This window comes from Zootoca vivipara, chromosome 1 (genome assembly GCF_963506605.1).
Source record: "Zootoca vivipara chromosome 1, rZooViv1.1, whole genome shotgun sequence".
Lineage (NCBI taxonomy): Eukaryota > Metazoa > Chordata > Lepidosauria > Squamata > Lacertidae > Zootoca > Zootoca vivipara.
In genome coordinates this window covers 15,879,079-15,901,456 of record NC_083276.1, presented here as the reverse complement: position 1 = coordinate 15,901,456, position 22,378 = coordinate 15,879,079, and the positions used below count along the sequence as shown (strand labels likewise).

The 22,378-nt window shown below is 46.3% G+C and overlaps 1 protein-coding gene and 1 non-coding gene across 2 annotated transcripts in view; one reads left to right on the top strand and one right to left on the bottom strand.

The window, feature by feature from the left end:
- BEGAIN (brain enriched guanylate kinase associated) overlaps nucleotides 1-22,378 on the bottom strand; it is a 145,668-nt gene that overhangs the window by 106,654 nt on the left and 16,636 nt on the right. The window lies entirely within an intron of this gene.
- Nucleotides 4,654-4,723, top strand: TRNAI-GAU (transfer RNA isoleucine (anticodon GAU)). The gene has a single exon. It is a non-coding gene; the product is annotated as a tRNA-Ile (tRNA).

Here is a 22,378-nt window from a genome sequence, read left to right as displayed (position 1 = left end):
GCCAGATGCGCGGGGTATAAATTATTATTATTATTATTATTATTATTATTATTATTATTATTATTATTATTATTATGCTGAAATCTGTACACTGATTTTATTGTTTTGTGGTTTATTGACTTTAATATTTCAATTGCTGTAAGTCCCCCAGAGCTTATGCTAATCAACATCACCATCATCGATGGTGGCTGACAAAGTCAATCTCAGAGTAGGCTGACTGAAAATCCTCAAAAATAAGTTAAGTCATGATTTAATAAATAAATAAATATAAACAACATCTCTGGTGTGTTGAAGATTAACATTGTATGTTTGGGGCACATCTCCTAAAAACAAATATGAGGACTGAAATTTCCGATTTGTTAGTTTTCAAATTAGTTCAGTTCCTAGCATTAGTCTGCATTGCTTCCTGTCCCTTTAAAGGCAATGAGGCCTTTTAAATTTATCTATATTTATATTTTTTTTGCAGAAGCGCATATGAGCATGTCCTTTTTTAAAAGGGAAAAAAAACACCTCAGAAAACTATTCTGGATAAGGAGAAAAATGGCACCCTTGTGCATGATTCTATATTTAAAACCAGCCTGCTATGCTCAACTGGTTCCCTATTGAACCCCTTAACTGGGTGCTTATCAGAAGATGTTATTAAAAGCACTGGAGGGATGCTATTGTGCAGAGTGAGGAGCTGGGGTTCGGTGGACCAAGCTTAATTTCGTAACACCAAGTGCAACGAGCCATTGCTTCCCCCCCCCTTTGTGTGTGTGGAAATCATCCAAAATTGCTTGGAACACATTGGTTTTCTTCACAGTACTTTTAGGTACACACCTACTGTAAGTGTTTATTATTATTATTAAAGGTGAAGGTACCCCTGACCATTAGGTCCAGTCGTGACTGACTCTGGGGTTGTGGCGCTCATCTCACGTTATTGGCCGAGGGAGCCGGCGTACAGCTTCCAGGTCATGTGGCCAGCATGACAAAGCCGCTTCTGGCAAACCAGAGCAGCACACGGAGACGCCATTTACCTTCCTGCTGTAGCTGTAACTATTTATCTACTTGCACTTTGATGTGCTTTCGAACTGCTAGGTTGGCAGGAGCTGGGACCGAGCAATGGGAGCTCACCCCATCGCGGGGATTCGAACCGCCGACCTTCTGATCAGCAAGCCCTAGGCCAGGCATCCCCAAACTGCGGCCCTCCAGATGTTTTGGCCTACAACTCCCATGATCCCTAGCTAACAGGACCAGTGGTTGGGGAGATGGGAATTGTAGTCCAAAACATCTGGAGGGCCGAAGTTTGGGGATGCCTGCCCTAGGCTCTGTGGTTTAACCCACAGCACCACCCATGTCCCGAATAATAATAATAATAATAATAATAATAATAATAATAATAATAATAATAATAATCCAAGAAGGTAGACACACATTTCTCGCTTATGCATCATAGAAGTATATTTTTCAGAAAGTCAGGTTTGGCTACAGCTCCCTTGTGATCATATACTCCACATGTACTGATGAACCTGAATGGCTTTAAAATGTGTTTCGACAAATTTAAGGGATAATAAAGCTATCAATGACTGCTGGTCCTTATGGCTATCTGGTATCAAAGCTGCTATACATCTGAGAAAGCCAGTGTGGTGCAACAGTAAGAGTGTTGGGCTCTGACCTGGAAGACCTGGGTTCGAATCCCCACTTAGCCACATGAAGTGCACTGGGCAACTTTGGGCCAGTCATTGTCTCTGAGACTAACCCACCCCACAGGGTTGTTGTGGGGATTAAAAGAGCAGAGGGAGAACCACGTACACCACCTTGAGCTCCTTTTAGGAAAAGGTGGAATTTAAATTCAACAAATAATGATAATAATAATCCAAACACCAGTGGCTGGGAAACACAAGTGGGGAAAGTGCTATTGCACCCAGGTCTTCTTTGTGGGCTTCTCGTAAGCACCTGGTTGGCCACTGTGAGAACAGAATGCTGGCCTAGATTCCCTGATCTAGCCGGGGTCTCTTACGTTGATACCTGTTTGCAGCCGTACATATGCGGCTTTCACTCCCATAGCAAAAGTTCATGAGTAGTCAATGCTTCCATATTAAAAACTAAAGCAAAACTGCAGTTATGTATTCTAGAACAGGAGTGGGAGACCTGCGTTGCTCAATGCACAGTTGGACTATAACTCCCAACACCCCTGGCTATTGTCTATGCTGGCTAGTGCAGATGGGAGTTGAAGTCCAACAGGATCTGAAGGCCTACAGCAGTGTTTCCCAACCTTGTGCCTCCAGATGTTTTGGGACTACAACTCCCATCATCCCTAGCTAGCAAGACCAGTGGTCAGGAATGATGGTAATTGTAGTCCGAAAACATCTGGAGGCACAAGGTTGGGAAACACTGGCCTACAGGTTTCCCATGCTTGTTCTATAGGATGGGATTCACCTAGCGAGCTCCATCAATGGAAGCCCTGCATAAGGACTGCATGCGCAATGCGGCTTCCCCCACCTGTTACTTCTGGGGAGGTTTGGGAGAATTGTGCACAGAGAAAAAAGATGGGAGATCATTCCATTTGTTGTCTTTCAGCTAGATCTACTATTTTCTGTGTAAAAAAATTCATTCAGTAGCACCTTAAAGACCAACTAAGTTTTTATTTTGGTATGAGCTTTCGTGTGCATGCACACTTCGTCAGATACACTGAAACAGAAGCCACCAGACCCTTATGTATATTCAGAGGGTGGGGGTGGGGGTGACGGGAATGGGTGATGGGCTGATAGGAGTGGTAAACCTGTTGATGACTGTTAACGACTGCAATTGGTCTTGCGGGGGGGGGGAGCAAGGGCTGAGGTGATAAGGAAAGCTTGATCATGTATAATGAGATAAGAATCCTATGTCTTTGTTCATTCCAGGTGGCTCCATGGTTTTAAGCTTGCTAATGAGTTGCAATTCAGCAACTTCTCTTTCCAGTCTGTTTCTGAAAATTTTCTGTAATAAAACAGCTGCTTTGAGATCTTGTATAGAATGTCCTGGGAGATTGAAGTGTTCTCCTACTGGTTTCTCTGTCTTGTGGTTCCTGATGTCAGATTTGTGTCCATTTATCCTTTGGCGTAGGGTTTGGCCTGTTTGTCCAATATAGAGAGCTGAAGGGCACTGTTGGCATTTGATGGCATACACAATGTTAGAAGATGAGCAATTAAATAGTCCTGAGATGGTATGTTGGATGTTGTTGGGGCCAGTAATGGTGTTGTCTGGGTGTATGTGGCAGCAAAGTTGGCATCTGGGTTTATTGCAGGCTCTGGTACCAGTGTCCATGTTAAGTCTGGTGGTTGTATTATTGTGGGTGAGGAGTTGTTTAAGATTGGGTGGCTGTCTGTAGGCAATGAAATGTCTTTTCTGTGTGTGTACATGGGCAAATGATTTGGAGCGCTCCAATATATTCTAACCACACACACCCCACGACCACAGACAACCACACCACCGATTCCTAGCACAAAGGTAAGCCATGCTCACTGAAGGACAAAACTAGTTTACAAGCCACTGAACTGGCTCACAGTTTTTGTCCCACAGGTTTGGGGTTTTATTTCTGCTAGGAAGATATGCAAAAGAATAATCACACAATGGAGCACACCAGCCCCTCATAAAATTGGTTCTTTTTGCAGGAGGTGGTGGAGGAAAGACTGGGTGAGTTATCATTAGGTGTAGACAGTTTTGACATTCTGGAAAGATGGATGACAGGTGCCTGAGTTTTGATTCCAGCTGCTCCACTGACATGTAGTTTTGAAACTATAGTGTCAGCTTCCTACAATGGAATAATTAACGCAGGCTTAATGCAACAAAGGCATTGCCCATTAAAGACACTGCTAGCAATTAACTTGGCAGTTTTACTCTAAGCACTCTTTTGCAAGAGCTCTTCTCATGTCCTCACCCTGAAGCCATTCAGCGATTATATGTCTGATTAAGATGGGTGGGGATGGAATTTGTAATAGCTGCTTGGGAGAACCCAACAGGAATAGCCTTGGACAGCATCAAAAGAGTTATCAAATAAGAAAACGTTCAGTCAATGCCAACATGGTGAAGACAGCATCAGGGCAAATAACAGAAGGCTGAGCTAATTGGGCGGAGAAACTTCAAGAGAGGAAGAAAGCAGGTGAAACTCGGAAAATTAGAATATTGTTGAAAAGTGCATTTATATCAGTAACACAACTTAAAAGGTGAAACCAATATATGAGATAGATGCATGACATGCAAAGCAAAGATATGTCAAGCCTATATTTGTTGTAATTGTAATTATTTGTCGTTAGGCAGGTCAATTATAAATGGAATGTAATTAATGAAATGTAACAGTGATGTTTATTTTTGTATTATTGTAACTATTTGTTTTACTACTGTGGAATTTCCAAAAGAAAGCATTTGTAAAAATTAAAATAAAAATTAAAAAATAAAAAGTTGCATTATTGAAATAAATGCACTTTTCGAAGATATTCTAATTTTCCAAGTTTCACCTGAAGAAAGGTATGACATTTGTCAGGTCCTTTAATCTAGATCTGTGCACGGTGCTGTATACATATAGGGAAGAGCCATAGCTCAGTGGTAGAGCAATTGCTTTGTATGCAGAAGGTCCCAGGTTCAATCCTTGGCATCTTAAGGTAGGACTGAGAATGGCCCCTGTCTGAAACCATAGTTTAGCTCAGTTGGTTAGAGTGTGGTGCTGATAATGCCAAGGTTGCAGGTTCAATCCCTGTATGGAACAACTGCATATTCCTGCATTACAGGGGGTTGGACTAGATGATCCTCAGGGTCCCTTCCAACTCTACAATCCTATGTTTATGCAATGTTCCATATACCAAGGGGTGTCTACACAAGTATGGTGCACTCCCCACTGCAGACATTCAGACCCCAATATATGGAGAGGAGTAGGGACAGACCGTAAGGTATGCTGGAGTATTTGGGGGCCAACAGACTTGTCCTCACTGCCCCCCTCATGGCAGTCCAGATTGTGTATAGGATTGTGTAACAGGGCTTAAGTTCCTTTCATATTTGTGCCAATGTCTCCCTATCAACAATTTCAGAGCCCCAGCTCCTTTGGAACATGGTTTGGATTGCCCTTCCTTGCCAAATGGTAGCAGTGGTTTGGTTATTAGGAACAGAAGAAGCTGCCTGATTCTGAATCAGTCCATTGACACACCCTCCAACATTCCTCAGAAAGTTAGGACATTCTATCGGTCCAACTTGTTTAGTATTGTCTACTCTCACCAGCAGGGACTTGCTAGTGTTTCGGGTAGGAGATTTCTGCAGCCCTACCTGGAGACACCATGGATTGAACCTTGGAGATCTGAAGGCAGCATTAGAAAGCTTCTAATGTCTTAGACAGGGACCCAGGTGGCGCTGTGGGTTAAACCACTGAGCCTAGGGCTTGCTGATCAGAAGGTCGGCGGTTCGAATCCCTGTGACAGGGTGAGCTCCCGTTGCTCGGTCCCAGCTCCTGCCAACCTAGCAGTTCGAAAGCACATCAAAGTGCAAGTAGATAAATAGGTACCACTCCGGCGGGAAGGTAAACGGCATTTCCGTGTGCTGCTCTGGTTTGCCAGAAGCGGCTTTGTCATGCTGGCCACATGACCTGGAAGCTATACGCCGGCTCCCTCGGCCAATAATGCGAGATGAGCGCGCAACCCCAGAGTCGATCACGACTGGACCTAATGGTCAGGGGTCCCTTTACCTTTACCTTAATGTCTTAGACATCGTGTGTTGGAAGCCGTTGTCTGGGGCAACCCAGTCAGATGGGCAGGGTACAAGCAATGAATTATTATTATTATTATTATTATTATTATTATTATTATTATTATTATTAATTAACCTTCTGCATGCAAGGCAGATGTGGTAAAGCTGAGCTATGGTTTTGAGCTATGCTCACTGAATTCGATTTGAATATAAATGTTAAAAACATGTTTTTATTTAAAGGAAGGACTTGAAAGGATGCACTTAACTCACTTGTGAAATAATGCGTATTCCAAGAGCTGAAGTAGCTGAAGTTAAAGTGGTGTTCAGAATGATGTGCTGCTGTGATTCCAGGGGTGTCATTATACCCCACAAAGCTTGTTGCATACACTTTCTTGTGTTCTGTCACTTTAAGCATCCTTACAGCTAAATCTTGTGGATTCAGAACACACCAGGACACAGAGCCACAGGGATTCCACTTCTCCTAGAAAGGTGCAGGCACAAATCCATTCATACTTAGTTCTTCGGAATCATGGTATGGCTTTTCCTAATTGACTGTGGCACAAAGTAATTGCTGTACAGTGGAACCTCGGTTTATGAACACCTTGGTTTATGAATTTTCGGTTTACGAACGCCACGGACCCATCTGGAACGGATTAATTCACTTTCCATTACTTTCAGTGGGAAAGTTCTCTTCAGTTTATGAACGCTTCAGTTTATGAACAGACTTCCGGAACCAATTACACCCATGCTTCGGGTTAAGTACGCTTCAGGTTGAGTGCTCCGCGGACCCGTCTGGAACGGATTAATCCACTTTCCATTACTTTCAATGGGAAAGTTCGCTTCAGTTTATGAATGCTTCAGTTTATGAACAGACTTCCAGAACCAATTGTGTTCATAAACCGAGGTACCACTGTATGCATCTCTATCATGTCCCAGCTTACTCTCTTTTGAATGATAAAACAACCCCAGTGTTGTAATGTTTCCCCATAGAGGAGTAGCTCCAGATCCCCTGGTCATTGTGGCCATCCCCTTTCCGCACCTTTTCCAATTATCCAATATCCCCCCCCCCATTTCACATATTGACCATAATTGCAGTATTCCAAGCTGCCCGTTATTCGCTAAAGAATTCAGCTGACTTGCTAATTACAGTAGTTACATTGCTGCTTAATTGTTCTTAGACAATATTAAGGCCTTATTGGCTTTTTTAAAAGGCTGTTTTCACATTCTATGAGTATCCTGGGCTTACAGTTGCCAGGATACAATGCAGCAACTCACATATTTCTTTTTAAACTTCCCACAATGCAGTGGGTGAAAAGGTCTGCACAGACAAACACTGAATTGGTTGCTATACAAACCCTGGTGATCGGCTGTGCACTTTGCAAGCCTGATTCTATATCAGCTGACCAGGGCTTGCAAAGCACCATGTATGATTTTCTTTTAAAAATAAATATTTTTATTAGTTTTCCAATATGCACCGTGTATGATTTTCATGGGGGGGGGGGCATGCATAGCGAGAGATTCCCCGTCTCCACCACATGCAGAACTCCCTGCCCCAAGAGGCAAGAGTAATTTGTCTTCCGTGTTCCACTAGTGACTCAAGCCATTTAAAGGAGCCATTGATTCTATACCACTAAATTCATTTACTGTTGGCTCTGGCTACCTGCGTCCCAAATAGGGTTGCCAGACTCAATAGAGGACAGGACTTCTGTGCCTTTAATTGCCCTGCTCTCTTTTTGAGTCTGGAAACCTTAGATTTTAAGGTTTTAAACTTTAATTTCCAAGCAAAGGTTTGCTGGTTTCTCTTTAAGGTTTCCAGACTCAAGAGAGCAGGGCAATTAAAGGCACAGAAGTCCTGTCCTCTATTGAGTCTGGCAACCCTAGTCCCAAATGTTCTTTTTTTGTCCTCTGTTCTTGTTCAATGATGAGGTGATCATTATAAGTAAGTAAGTAAGTAAGTAAATTTTTATTTATACCCCGCCCTCCCCGGCCAAGACCGGGCTCAGGGCGTCTAACATCAAATTTGTATGTATGTGTGTGTGTGGCTGTGATTGTGTTTTTATTTTGTTTTTTTATGGGATGGCATTCAATTTCGTTGTACTATGTACAATGACAATAAAGTATTCTATTCTATTCTATATCAAATACATTAAAATACAATCAAACAATTGATTAAAAGACAGCTTAAAAATTAGAATCAGGATAAAATTAAATGACTGCCCACGAATTACAACCATAAGGGTCGGGGACCTCAAGTATTCATCAGGGCCAGCTATCCATGTTGGTCCCACATGAGCTGATAAAAGGGCTAAAGAGGTAACTTACAGGGTCCCATAGAGGGGGGGGGAGGTCAAACTGGGCCCAGACTGAAGGCCAGGCGGAACAGCTCCCGCAGGGCCCTGATCTCCCTTGATAGTGTGTTCCACCAGGCTGGGGCCAAAGCTGAAAAGGCCTTGGCCCTGGTTGAGGCCAGTTTAACCTCCTTGAGGCCCAGGACCTCCAAGATATTATTATTTGCGGATCATAAGGTTCGCGGGGCATACCAGGGGAGGCGGTCCCATAAGCACGAGGGTCCTAGGCTGTATAGGGCTTTAAAGGTTAAAACCAGCACCTTAAACCTGACCCTGTACTCCACCGGGAGCTAGTGCAGCAGGTATAGCGCTGGATGAATGTGGTCCCACGGCAAGGACCCCGTAAGGATCCTCGCAGCGGTATTCTGCACCCGCTGGAGTCTCTGGGTCAGCTTCAAGGGCAGCCCCGCATAGAGCGAGTTACAATAATCGAGTCTGGAGGTGACCGTCGCATGGATCACTGTGGCCAGATCAGGGCTTAGCATGGTGAAGGTGGAAAAATGCCACCTTCGCTATAGCTGACAACCTGCGCCTCCACAGAGAGGGAAGTATCAAAGGTTACTCCCAAACTCCTGACGGAAGGTGCTGGCACTAATTGAGTCCCCGCAAGAGATGGGAGTTGGCGCCCCAACCCCATGTCGTCCTGATCCAGCCAGAGGACCTCTGTCTTCAAAGGATTTAACTTCAACCTGCTCCCATGCAGCCATCCAGCCACAGCTTCCAAGCATCCGCCCAGTGTGTCCGGGGCCGAGTCAGGATGGCTGTGCATCAACAGATAAAGCTGGGTGTCATCAGCATATTGATGACAACCCAGCCCAAAATTCCAGACAAGCTGGGCAAGGGGGCGCATAAAAATGTTTAAAAGCATCAGGGAGAGGATTGCGCCCTGCGGTACTCCACACACCAAGGAGTGTCGCTACGGCAACTCCTCCCCACTTCTTTTGAGCGTTTATATTTTGTTAACCAACTCCTTTGGGGAGGAATCTAAATTGGTGTGTAAAAAATATGAGTGTAGGTCAATAGCACCTAAGGCGAGTCATGCTATCCTGGCACATGAAACAGAAAATCCTACAAGCACCTTTTCCATCCCGTCCCTGGCAGCAAAAGTATGAACAATAAACAACAACAATAAATGAAATAAGTAGCAATTTGCTGCCCTTTCATGACACCCCAAATTGGCTGCCCGAGGCAGGTTCCCCATTCTGACTAACGGCAGGACCAGCTCTGCATTTTCTTGTACGCTGGAGATTTCTTTTCTCTTTTGAAAATGTGCATTTGCTTTGAACTTCCTTAAAGGATAGAAACGTAGAATATAATTATGGCAGTCAGGCAGCTGGAGGAATTTAAGGGCAACAATTTGGATCTTCAGCTTGGTAAACCTGCTTGTGCTGTTCCTGAAGAAAGCCTTTCATTCTGAGGCAGAGGTGCACATCCTGTGGCCCTCCAGACGATATTGGACTCCAACTTTCATCAGCCCCGGCCAGTTTGGCCAGTAGTCAGGGATTATGAGAGCTGCAATCCAGCAACAACTGAGGGGCCAGAGGTCTCCACCCCCATTTTGAAGGCATGACAACATAGTGCTGATTAGGGGAGCCAAATTAACTTCTGGGTAGGTGAGCTGTTTATCACTCAGTGACTGCAGCAATGTGATGTTCTGCATTGATGAAACAGGAATCAGATCAGTCAGCAAAGGCATCTCCGACAACTGATTGAGGCAGTTCATGCCAATGGAAATTGAGTAAGTTAATTGGTTTTGATTCCCACAGCCACAGGCCTTGATACAGCTCTATGGGTGACTGTGCACAGTCCTATCAAATAAATGGTGATTTGTCCTCATCCTGAACAGCTGATGTGTATGAATGTACCTTATTTGAAAGGTTTTCCGATGGCCAGGCATGCACAGGAAAGGTAGTAGCTAGAATTTGCCAACTTTCTCAGCTGTAAAATTCCTTGAAACTGCACGAAGATCAGAAAACACTTCTGATCTCTCTCTCTCTCTCTCTCTCTCTCTCTCTCTCTCTCTCTCTCTCTCTCTCTCTCTCACACACACACACACACACACACACCCACACACACACACCCACCATAATCATAGCCATTGTGTACACAAGACGGGTACATTTTTTGCACTAGGTATATATGTGCTAAAGGTGTACTATGATGGCTGGTTTGCAGATGAAATAATTTTTGGTCTAAAAATCCTCTCCAAATCTATCATCACAATACAGTGGTGCCTCGCAAGACGAATTTAATTCATTCCGCGAGTCGCTTCGTATTGCGAAAAATTTGTTTTGCGAAGCGGCTCCCATAGGAACGCATTGAAGTGCGGTTTCCCATAGGGTGCCTCGCAAGACGGGGGAAAAAATCATCTTGCGAGGCACCCTATGGGATGAAAAAAATTCATCTTGTGAAGCGTGCCATAGGAAACTTCGTATCCATTGAAATCGCAAAACGCTTTCGTTTTGCGAGATTTTCGTCTTGTGAGGCATTCGTCTAGCGAGGTACCACTGTATTATCTTGAGATATGGGTCACTCACTTGCTGAACCACTGCAAAATGAAATTAGCCCTGGATTATTGACCCTGTATTAGTGGAGCTTAATTTCTTCCATAATATGTGAAGAGCTTGTTGGTTTCAACATTCCATGGGTCATTTCTTTATAATGAATTCCTGCTCTAGCTTGAGGCATTGACTTGCTGAGCAGCAGCATTAGACATTAGATCGCCAGTCTCAGCTTTCCACAACTGGCATGCTGCTGTCAGAGTTTTCTCTCCTGGTCAGTACTGAACTAATCACCCCATTAATATTCATTCTTATTACCAACTGAAATTTGACCTGAAAATCAGTTAAATTGGTGCCTGGAATAGAAAGATCACTTGGGCAGAAACGGCAGGAGTATTTCCTATCCCTTATTTGAAATTAGCATTTAAAAATACATTCACCTAACTAAAGTGAAGTGTCAAAGTTTAGTGGAAGAATGTGTGCTTTATATGCAGGAAATCCCGGGGTCAATTCCTAACACCACATTCACTGCCAGTGTGGTATAGTGGTAAGAGTACTAGACTGGGGCCTGGGGAGACCTGAGCTCAAGTCCATCTTTGCTGTGACTCCTGCAAAACCTGGTCTATTTCCACCTGGCCTAGGAGGGCGGGACCCTGGCTAGCTCCAGGTATGAAACTTGCACCTTAGCTGTGAGTCCTGCAAGAATTGCTACTTCGGATGCCTAGAGAGACTACTGTATTGGGGTGGGGCATTGTTTAAGAGTTTGTCTTGGGGTTAAGATTTAATTTGGGAGATGCTTAATTTTTGCTGTTATCGATGGACTGCATTTATATTCCACCTTTTCCCTCCAAGGAGGTTGAGGTGGTGTACATGGCACACCTTCTCTTCATGTGTTCTGAACGTGTCCAGAAGAGGGCAACCAAAATGGTCAAAGGCCTGGAAACGATGCCTTATGAGGAACGGCTTAGGGAGCTGGGTATGTTTAGCCTGGAGAAGAGAAGGTTAAGGGGTGATATGATAGCCATGTTCAAATATATAAAATGATGTCATATAGTGGAGGGAGAAAGGTTGTTTTCTGCTGCTCCAGAGAAGCAGACACGGAGCAATGGATTCAAACTTCAAGAAAGAAGATTCCACCTAAACATTAGGAAGAACTTCTTGACAGTAAGAGCTGTTCGGCAGTGGAATTTGCTACCAAGGAGTGTGGTGGAGTCTCCTTCTTTGGAGGTCTTTAAGCAGAGGCTTGACAGCCATATGTCAAGAATGCTTTGATGGTGTTTCCTGCTTGGCAGGGGGTTGGACTGGATGGCCCTTGTGGTCTCTTCCAACTCTATGATTCTATGATTCATTCAACCCCTGTAACTACCCTGCGAGGTAGGCTAGGCTGAGATGCAGCAACTGGCTTAGTGAGCTTCATGGCTGAGCGAGGATTTGATCCCTTGTCTCGCAGGTTTGAATCCGGCACTGTGACCACTTTACCACCACTGGGTCTCTAAATAATAAAGTTTTAGATAGAAGTGCAGCACATCCAACAACAGATGGGCCTATGGGCACAGCCAAGGGGGCCCAACATTGTGAAGATCCATAACTGAGGAGATCAATTTGGGGGCGCCAGATTTTGGCCTGCATTACAGGGGGTTGGACTAGATGATCCTCAGGGTCCCTTCCAACTCTACAACTCTACAATCCTATGTTTATGCAATGTTCCATATACCAAGGGGTGTCTACACAAGTATGGTGCACTCCCCACTGCAGACATTCAGTATATGGAGAGGAGTAGGGACAGACCGTAAGGTATGCTGGAGTATATGGGGGCCAACAGACTTGTCCTCACTGCCCCCCTCATGGCAGTCCAGATTGTGTATAGGATTGTGTAACAGGGCTTAAGTTCCTTTCATATTTGTGCCAATGTCTCCCTATCAACAATTTCAGAGCCCCAGCTCCTTTGGAACATGGTTTGGATTGCCCTTCCTTGCCAAATGGTAGCAGTGGTTTGGTTATTAGGAACAGAAGAAGCTGCCTGATTCTGAATCAGTCCATTGACACACCCTCCAACATTCCTCAGAAAGTTAGGACATTCTATCGGTCCAACTTGTTTAGTATTGTCTACTCTCACCAGCAGGGACTTGCTAGTGTTTCGGGTAGGAGATTTCTGCAGCCCTACCTGGAGACACCATGGATTGAACCTTGGAGATCTGATGGCAGCATTAGAAAGCTTCTAATGTCTTAGACAGGGACCCAGGTGGCGCTGTGGGTTAAACCACTGAGCCTAGGGCTTGCTGATCAGAAGGTCGGCGGTTCGAATCCCTGTGACAGGGTGAGCTCCCGTTGCTCGGTCCCAGCTCCTGCCAACCTAGCAGTTCGAAAGCACATCAAAGTGCAAGTAGATAAATAGGTACCACTCCAGCGGGAAGGTAAACGGCGTTTCCGTGTGCTGCTCTGGTTTGCCAGAGGTGCCATGTTATGAAAGAATAAGACTAAAGTCTGCTCCTGCTGCTCAGTCTGCTGTCCAGGTGTGGGTGGACTGTCTCCCCTTCTCCTCCACTTGTATGCTCCCCTAAATTTCCCTAGTGCAGTGTTTCTCAACCAGTGTGCCTCCAGATGTTTTGGGACTACAACTCCCATCATTCCTGACCACTGGTCTTGCTAGCTAGGGATGATGGGAGTTGTAGTCCCAAAACATCTGGAGGCACACTGGTTGAGAAACACTGCCCTAGTGGTCCCCCTTATCCCCCTGGAGCAGATTTGAGCAGGGTGTGGGACACACAGAAGGGGAGGAATGAGTCCAATTGCACATGTGGAAATCCTTCAGCTGATGGGACTTGTTAGCCGAACCTGTCCAGATATAATAACTCTCAACATCCCAACCGTTGATTATGGTGGCTGATGGGAGTTTGTGTCCAAGGACATCTGGAAGGGGCACCGGCTCTCAATATCTGCTTTTGACAAGCAGCACAGATGCTTTAAACGGTAATAATAATCCCTGTGTTGTCGTTTTGCCAGCCTGGGAAAATGGCAGAAGGTTCGTGTGTAAACCAGCCCGTCTATGACAGCCTGGGAGCAGACATGCCACCGGAAGGCTCGGCACCATAGCATGCTGATTTCAGATTACTTCTGCGTGGGTTCGTTTAAGTATATGTCTTGTTCATTTTAGATTAGCTGAGTGGAATGATCACCGATAGCCCTCTATGAGGACTTGTCATTCGAGGAAAATGTTGGCAAAGTCATCCGGGAACAGGGGACAGCGCTGTGACTCATTCAGAGAGGATCTTGTGTATGCAGCAGGCACAACATTTTAATGACGAGAAATAGGAAGCAGGGGCAGCCCGTGGAATCACAAAGGATTTTGAGTCACAGGTGACAGGTCCCCTCTGCCTTAATTATTATAGTCTCACAGTTTACAGGGGAATGCAAGCTGGAAAAGGCTGACAGGCCTCCAGTATTGTGCCATTGTTTTTGTTTCCTCTAGCAGAAGGATTGGCAGTCTGAGACAGGAGCAAAGTGTTCCTAGGATGGGTCTCCTCCATGGTGTGCATGTGGTTTGTTTGTTTGTTTGTTTGTTTGTTTGTTTGTTTTAAGGCCACAGACAATTGCTTTGCATCCAGAAGGTCCCAGATTCAACTCCCAGCATCTTCAAGGTAGGACTGGGATAGACTCCTTGTCTGCAATCCTAGAGACCTGCTGGTGTAGACAATACTGAGCTAGATGGACCAACGGCCTGACTCTGTATAAGGCAGCTTCCTGTGTTCCTTTGTTGACTGGTATCCGTCTGTCTCGGGAGACAATAGAAGACTGCACTTTCTGGGGTGAAGTCAAACTGTTGGAGAGTTACAATGCCTGCTGTGGCTGTAAAGACCAATTCAGGAGAGACATGTTTTGTTGCAGCTGGGGCAGATGAAGGCGTCTAGCTGTGCTGCTACAGATGCACCATGATGTTTCTTCTCACTGTTCTCCTCCCAGCGGTCATTTCTCCTCTGGTCACTGCTATGGATGCTCAACCTATCTTGTCTGTCTCCAGGCAGTGTGGGGTCACCTGCAAGGGATTCCCACACGGTGGGGTTGAGGTCACCAGGCTTCATCCCATGTTTGCAGACGTCTTCATAACGCAGAGTTGGTCCGCCAATGGGCCTGTTCTCCCTGTAGATCCTTGGGGATCTTGCCATCTTCCGTTCTGTGGACATGACCAAGCCACTGTAGACGTCGTTGAGACAGGAGTGTGAACGTGCTGAGAATGCGGGCTTGGGAGAGCACATCTTTGAGACTCTGTCCTGCCATATGATGTTCTTGTGTAGATCCTATTAGACCAAGGGTGCAGAACCTAAGGAACAAATGCAACTCTCTAGGCCCATCTTGGCCAGACTCTCCTTAGATCACACCCCCTCCATAAGTCACCTTCTCAATAGCTTTGCTTCATGCTCTCATTGGATGTTTTTCCCTCGGTAAAATGTCCTTGAACTGTGATCATGCTGCTTGCCTGCCTGAATGGAGAGTGGCATGTCTCTTTAGGCAGGAACCCCCCCCTTTTTTTTGCATGGCTGGAATGTAGCCTACTCCAGAAAGGGAGGAGCCATATCAGTCGCTCTGCCCCACTTTTGCCTTTGGCTCAGCCAACTACCAGCATACATGCTCCCCCCCCCAGTTGCCTATGATAGAAGTGCTGAAAAAGACCCCCCAAAGCATTCAAATGGTTGCTCCCGGAAAAAGAGACCGCAAGCCCCTATCCATAGGGTTAAGTGAGTAATTGCGTCTGCTGCCCGTCCTTGCAGTGGCCTTTTAATTGTGGCTTGTCAGCACAATTTGCAGGCTTCGAGTAATTGCGGAGCTATTTTCTTCCCGAGAGATTATTTTTATATGCATACGCTCTAATTTCGGTTTCCAAATTGGGAAGCTCTAAGAATGGAAGTACTCATCTTTCCCCCAAAGATGCACAATAAAAAAAACAATAATGGGAAAAGGAAAGAGGATAGGGTGGGTGGGGAGAGAGTGTGAATGGGCAAGTCTTGGGGAAAAAAGGACGTAGGGCTGTGCCAATACACTCAGAGCCAATTAGCAGGAGTTAAGCGGCACTCTGCTTCAGTAAACAGAGAAGGAGGGGCTTGGAAAGGGAGCAGCGCAAGGAAGAAGCTGCTCCCTGGAGTTTGTGCATTGTTACCGGCTCTGTTGCAAGTGCCACGTAATATGCATTTGGCACCTGTAAGAAATCAATCTTTCAGGGCAGTGGCAGCTAGACTTTGGAACTCCCCGCCTATTGACATCAGGCAGTCACCTTCACTGTACCTGCTCAGAGCTTTTTGTTTGCTTCTTTAAGAGCCTACCCAGATACATAAAACAAGCTATAGCTTAGGGCCCCATTCTCTTGGGCTCCCCAAAAAACGTAAAGAAAAAAAAACCCTGGGTGTACATTCCCAAAATATAAGATAAAAAACAAAATAAAACCTACATACTGCAATAGTGTTTTGTGTTGTGTAGGCTCCTATGATGTAAGTCATGGGCCCCGCCTGCTAGCCTGCTTCCTAAAATATCACTGGTCTGCTCATTTCCATAGAGCATATGTTGAGCACAAAAAACAGTGACAACTTGTTGTTGACAAAGGGAAGCTAGACATATAAAGGGCCCCATTACCTCCAGTAGCTTAGGGCCTCAATCCGGCCTGCTCAGAGTAGTCCAACAATCAACCTCTCTTCCAAGGGAGCTCTGAGAATTGTAGCTCTGAGAGGGGTCTGGGCGGGGGGGGGGTCTCCTCACAACTCTCACCCCGCTGAACAAACTACAGCTCCTGGAGATCCCTGGGGGAAGGCGGGACTGTTTAAAGTGGCATCATCAGTGCTTTAAATGGATGGTGTAAAATGTGGCCTTGATCCTTGCCCAATTTGTAGCAGACATAGTCACAGTAGCTGGAACAAAATGAAACTGTTCAGACTTGTTCTTTTTACTGTTGCCAGGAGGTGTAATGTTGCCACGTTTATAACACTGAGTATTTTTTTATTTTTTATTTTGCATGCTGTTGTATTTGCCATATGTTGCTGTTTTGTTATTGCTGTTATAATGAGATGATTCTTGCAACTGTTAGTTTTTACAATTATGATATACTAGCTCAGTGTTTCTCAACCAGTGTGCCTCCAGATATTTTGGGACTACAACTCCCATCATTCCTGACCCCTGGTCTTGCTAGCTAGGGATGATGGGAGTTGTAGTCCCAAAACACCTGGAGGCACACTGGTTGAGAAACACTGTACTAGCTGGCCCCACACGCGTTGCTGTGCATTAGTCTGTGAAATGGAGGGTAATAGCCCCCCTTCAGATCCCCCCGAGCCTCAGAGTCCCCCTGTTTTACAGGTGTTATGTTTAAGCAGGGGTATCCCTGTGAATCCCCCCACCCTGTTCTGATCTATTAGTTAACTCGTCCCTCTCGTGGCGGAGGCGGGGTTTGTGTGTGTGGCTTAGACTCCATGGGGAGGGAGGGGGTGTAGGAGGAGGAGCTGAGGGAATAACGCCACTTGAGGGCGCTGTTTTAGTTTTTGGAAAAGCAGGTTTGTACCTGCGCAGGTATGAGATGTGAGGCATCTGAGGTTCTGCAAACACTCGGGAAGTGGCATGGATCAGTGTGTCCAAATTTCAGGGCGATCGGTCAAGCGGTTACTGAGAAAAGTGGAGCCCACACTTTCACCATTTTTACATATATATATATATATATATATATATATATATATATATATATATTCCATCCAAGGCAGTTAGCTCTGTTGGTTAGAGTGTGGTGCTGATAATGCCAAGGTCATAGGTTCAATTGCAGCCACACATTCCTGCTTGAACTAAATGATCCTCCGGGTCCCTTACAATTCTACGATTCTCGTTGCCGTAAGTCACTTTTTAGGGGAAAGGTGGCATACAAATAAAGTAGTTGTCCTGACAAAATAAAGCTGGTTGAGCAGTGGCAATTGCCCAGGGAGGCTCTGTTTCCTATTCCTAGTATGAGAACATCGTCTTTAACCTTTGCATTCTCCTGCTCTACGAATGTAAGTAGCAAAGTCCCATTTAATGTTAGCAAAACAGGTTGCCCTGATGGAGCAGGTGGCTCAGTCCAAGCCAGGCATAGGCAAACTTGGCCCTCCAGATGTTTTGGGACTACAATTCCCATCATCCCTGACCACTGGTCCTGATAGCTAGGGATCATGGGAGTTGTAGTCCCAAAACATCTGGAGGGCCGAGTTTGCCTATGCCTGGTCTAAGCAATAACTTGGCAGGTACAAAAAGCCTTAGAGTGGCTAGATTGATGGAAGCAATACGAGTCATGTGGAGATGTTTGTGGATCTTGTAAATAATAATAATAAAGCTGCTAATAAGAAGTTGATAAATATATCCCTGGCCTGCAAATACCAAAGATTCATGGAACACATTCATACCTCCCCTTTCTCCTAACTTCCCAGGAGCTGTATAACTCAAACTATCTACACATCATCCAGGGTTCACCCACACGGTATCCTTCAGGTATTGTTGAACTACAACTTCCATCTGTTAGGATTTCATAGTAGATTCTGTTCCACCTTAAACAGGAACAGGCTTGGAAGAGGATGTTGAATGTGTCACATGATGTATACTTCAGTTTTTGTTGTGCTATTGTAATGTTAGTTACTTTGCTCTCGCTATGGAGAGAAGGAGGAAGACGTATCTGTACATGCTCTGATATGCTTCTAGAATGTTGTTGTTGTTTAGTCCAGTGTTTCTCAACCAGTGTGCCTCCAGATGTTTTGGGACTACAACTCCCATCATTCCTGACCACTGGTCTTGCTAGCTAGGGATGATGGGAGTTGTAGTCCCAAAACATCTGGAGGCACACTGGTTGAGAAACACTGGTTTAGTCGTTTAGCCATGTCCGACTCTTCGTGACCCCATGGACCATAGCATGCCAGGCACTCCTGTCTTCCACTGCCTCCCGCAGTTTGGTCAAACTCATGTCCGTAGCTTCGAGAACACTGTCCAACCATCTCGTCCTCTGTCGTCCCCTTCTCCTAGAATAAACTTCTAGAATAAACGCTTGTAAATATGCAAGAACTTATCTCTGAGTCTCTTCTTGCTGCTGCTGCTGCCAAACCACGCTAACGCTGGATGGACTCTGCAGATTACGTGTTCAGGTTCGCACAGAGCTTGGATTGTGTTCCAGTTGGCTATCGGAGGGAGAAGACACCCGGCAGATGCTAACCGGGGGGGGGGGCTTGGAGCCCAGGTCTTCTGCGTGTATGCCAACACCATCATCCTTGGCTACTGGCCATACTGACTGGGGCTGATGGGATCCGGAGTCCAACAGCATCGGGAGAGCACACCCCCCCACTTTGTTCATATGCCATAAAAACAACCATAGGTGCCAGATGCTGAGCCTGTGAACTTGTACATGCTGTGGCATGAAATCTCCTCCTGAGAAAATTTAAAGAGGCCCAGTGAATTTACATTTCAAAAATGAACCTAAGAAGACTTCTTCTTTTTAGTCTGGAATGTGCTATATCTTTTTTTTAGTAACAATGTATGACAGAAAATAGAAGAAAGCCAACATTGAGTTAGTTTTGTGTATTCTATGAAATTATGGACTTCAGAAATGCGAAAAAGGAAAAGAAAGCGATATGCAATTCAATGCTGTACATGTCTACCTAGAAGCAATTCCCATTGGGTTCAACAAGGCTTGTTTCGGTTCTGGGGTTGCACCAAACCGGTCTTTCAAAACTTATCCACTTGAGGTGGAAATCAGAAAAGAAAAAGTAAAGAAAAAGCCTAATTTCAAAGGCAACGAGATACTTGTGTGAGATAAACTTTCACTTTGTGTTTTGACAGCTAAGGGAAATGCTTTCAAATTCTGGTCTGGAGAAAACGTAATTGGCTTCACTTGTTAGTCTTCAAAGCACTTTGATGGTAACATGGCCTGCTGCAATGAACAGGGCTCACGTGCACACAGAATGGCTTATGGATTGCAGCTCAGGTCTCTGAAGTTGAGCATGGAGTGGGGTTTAACAAGCTATCAGAGGCAGCAGAAACCTGCAGTAATCAAAGTGATATTGATTGGAGGGAAACAGAAGACTGTTCCGAGGCTGTACAGTATTTCTTAACTTGGGTTGCTGACAAAAATAGAACAATAGATATAGGGTGGGGGGGCATGTGGACAGTACCAAATAAAGAAAATGTTGTGGTGGGTTATTTTTGGTTCTAGGATATTCCACCCCATCTCTCTCACACACGTTTCACTGGTGTATTGTTGAGTCACCCGGATACTTCAAGTCATTGGTATACTTAGATGATGCAATTCAGGTCTGGTTCCAGCACACGGCACTCATAGACAGCTGAGGCATTGTGGGAAATTAAAAATGGCCACCATTTGGAGCCTTGCGGAAACTGCCACCAGCAGGTAGAAGAAGAGGAGGAGTTTGGATTTGATATCCTGCTTTATCACTACCCGAAGGAGTCTCAAAGCAGCTAACAATCTCCTTTTCCCTCCTCCCCCACAACAGACACCCTGCGAGGTGGGTGGGGCTGAGAGACTTCAGAGAAGTGTGACTAGCCCAAGGTCACCCAGCAGCTGCATGTGGAGGAGTGGAGACACGAACCCGGTTCCCCAGATTACGAGTCTACCGCTCTTAACCACTACACCACACTGGCTAAGTTTACCAGAAGTAACTGACATAGAAGTGGGCTCACCAGAGGATACTTTATCACTTCCCCACTCAATGAGGAGGCAGTCCTGACTTAATTAGGTCAAGTCCTGATTTAATTGCGGCCTCTCCACCAATTTTGCTGCCCTCAGAGTAGCTTGACTTCAGGGGATAAGCAAGGATTCATTGGAGCTTTGGAGGCCATGTCAGGCTCAAAAGCTCTACCGTAGGTCAGGACTGGGCAATCTGTGGGCCTCCCCGGTGCAGCTAGACTGCAACACCCACCATTCTTGGCCAGGCTTGATGTGGCTGATGGGAGTTGGAGTCCAACAACATCTGGAGGGTCACAGGTTCCCCAACTCTGCCCCAGAAACTCTAAACCTGCTGCAGCCTGCATTGCAATGCAGTGACTTCTCAACAACATAAAAAAGAATTTGCTGGATTTGACCAACAGCCTATCTGGACCAGCATCCCACTCTCACAGGGGCCAACCAGAAGCCCACAAGCAAAACCTGAGTGTAGCTGGACCTTCTGAACCAGGTGATTCCCAGCACCTGGCATTCAGAGGTTTACTGCCATTGATAGCCTTCCCACAACACAAGACAATTCTCTATGAAGAGAGAAAGAGTCTCGAAGCACACACTTGTTTTACCAGCTAAGGTGACTTTCCAAATAGCTGGCCCTTGCTCACTTCAATGGCAACTGTCACCAAGTGGCACTTAAATAGGTTGAGTATTTCCTGCCAGTTCCTAATGTTATCGTTCTGATCTACATTATACTTGTGCAAAGGTTAATGATTCTTCCATTCGTCCTCCTTGTGTGAGACATTTGGCAGTAAAAACCTTTGACACCAATTGGCTGAGCTGGTCTAGTGGCTCCGAATGTTCAGCAAAGCAGTCTGCATAGCAAGGGGAGGGGAAAGAGAAATGGTCATTTGGGATTGCGTTAAAACCCAGAGGTGGACCTTGGCAATATGGCACCTTGTGCGAGACCAAATTTGATGCCGCCCACCCTCATGCCGCCTTCCCAAAGCCGGCTAAGTGAGATGCTGGGCTTTGGGAAGGGTGAGGGCTCTGGCCAGGGTCCTAGAGACCTCCTGTCTCCTTCCCAAATCTGGGTAAGCGTTAACTAAGTTTTGGGAAGAGGCAGGAGGACTCTAGGATCCTGCCAGATCCCTCATGACCAGGACTGTCTCTAGGCTCGGGCCAGATGGTGCAAGGCGCTATGGCGCCTGGCCACCAGGGCCGCAGAAGGGGCGCCGAATGGCTGGTGTCTGGGAGCAGCTGCTGCCGGCGCCCCCCCACCCCCATGGTGGCAGTAGCGCGTGGCCATTGACCTTCCTCCATGGAGCAGAATCAGCGAGACTCCTGCCTAGAGTGGCACCACGCACCTGCTGCCACTCTAGGCAGGAGTCTCGCTGATTCTGCTTCATGGAGGAAGCTCAATGGCTGCGTGCCACCACCGTGTCCCGGAGCGGCCGCTGAAGGGAGGTGCCAAGGAGGGGCCGGTCCAGGGCGGGAGCCCGAGCAGCCCCCTCTGTGGGAGGTGGGCTCTGCACCCAGGCCAGCCCCATGCAAGGTGGTGTGTGCCGTCCAGGCTCTGCCATCCTCCATCTCTGCCCATCAGCTGCACGCTACTGCCACCAGGGGGGGCATGCCGGAGGATTCTTGAACCATGGCACTGGGTACCCTTAAGACGTTACTGCTCATGACGCCTTCCCAAAGCAAGTGCTTACTAGGCCTTGGGAAGGAGGCAGAAAGGTGCCCCCACAGCTCGGTGCCATGTGAGGGTGAGCCAGTGCCGTCGGAAGCCGCTTGGGCACCCAGAGTGGCAAACATCACACGCTCCTGGGGGCAGGGCATCACTACATAGCACACACGTGCAGCGTCGCTACGTACGATGCATGCATCGCTATGTAGCGATGCTGCATATGCGCGCTACATAGCGGGGTGCCGCCGCCACTCGCACTGCCCCCCAAAATGCGGAGCTGGGAGTGGCCTGCTCCCCCCTCGCTATGCCCCTGGGGTGAGCCAGTTACGCTGCCCTAAGTGTGCCTCTGTAAAACTTCACACAGAGGAGCACGCTGACTGGGAAGAGTTCCTGGGACATAGTCTAGAAACTGGTGCACTGTTAGTCCAAGTGGGGGGGGGGTTAAGGCAGATTGTCCTGCCTGCTGGAAGGATTTGCTGAAGCTTGTCTTTTG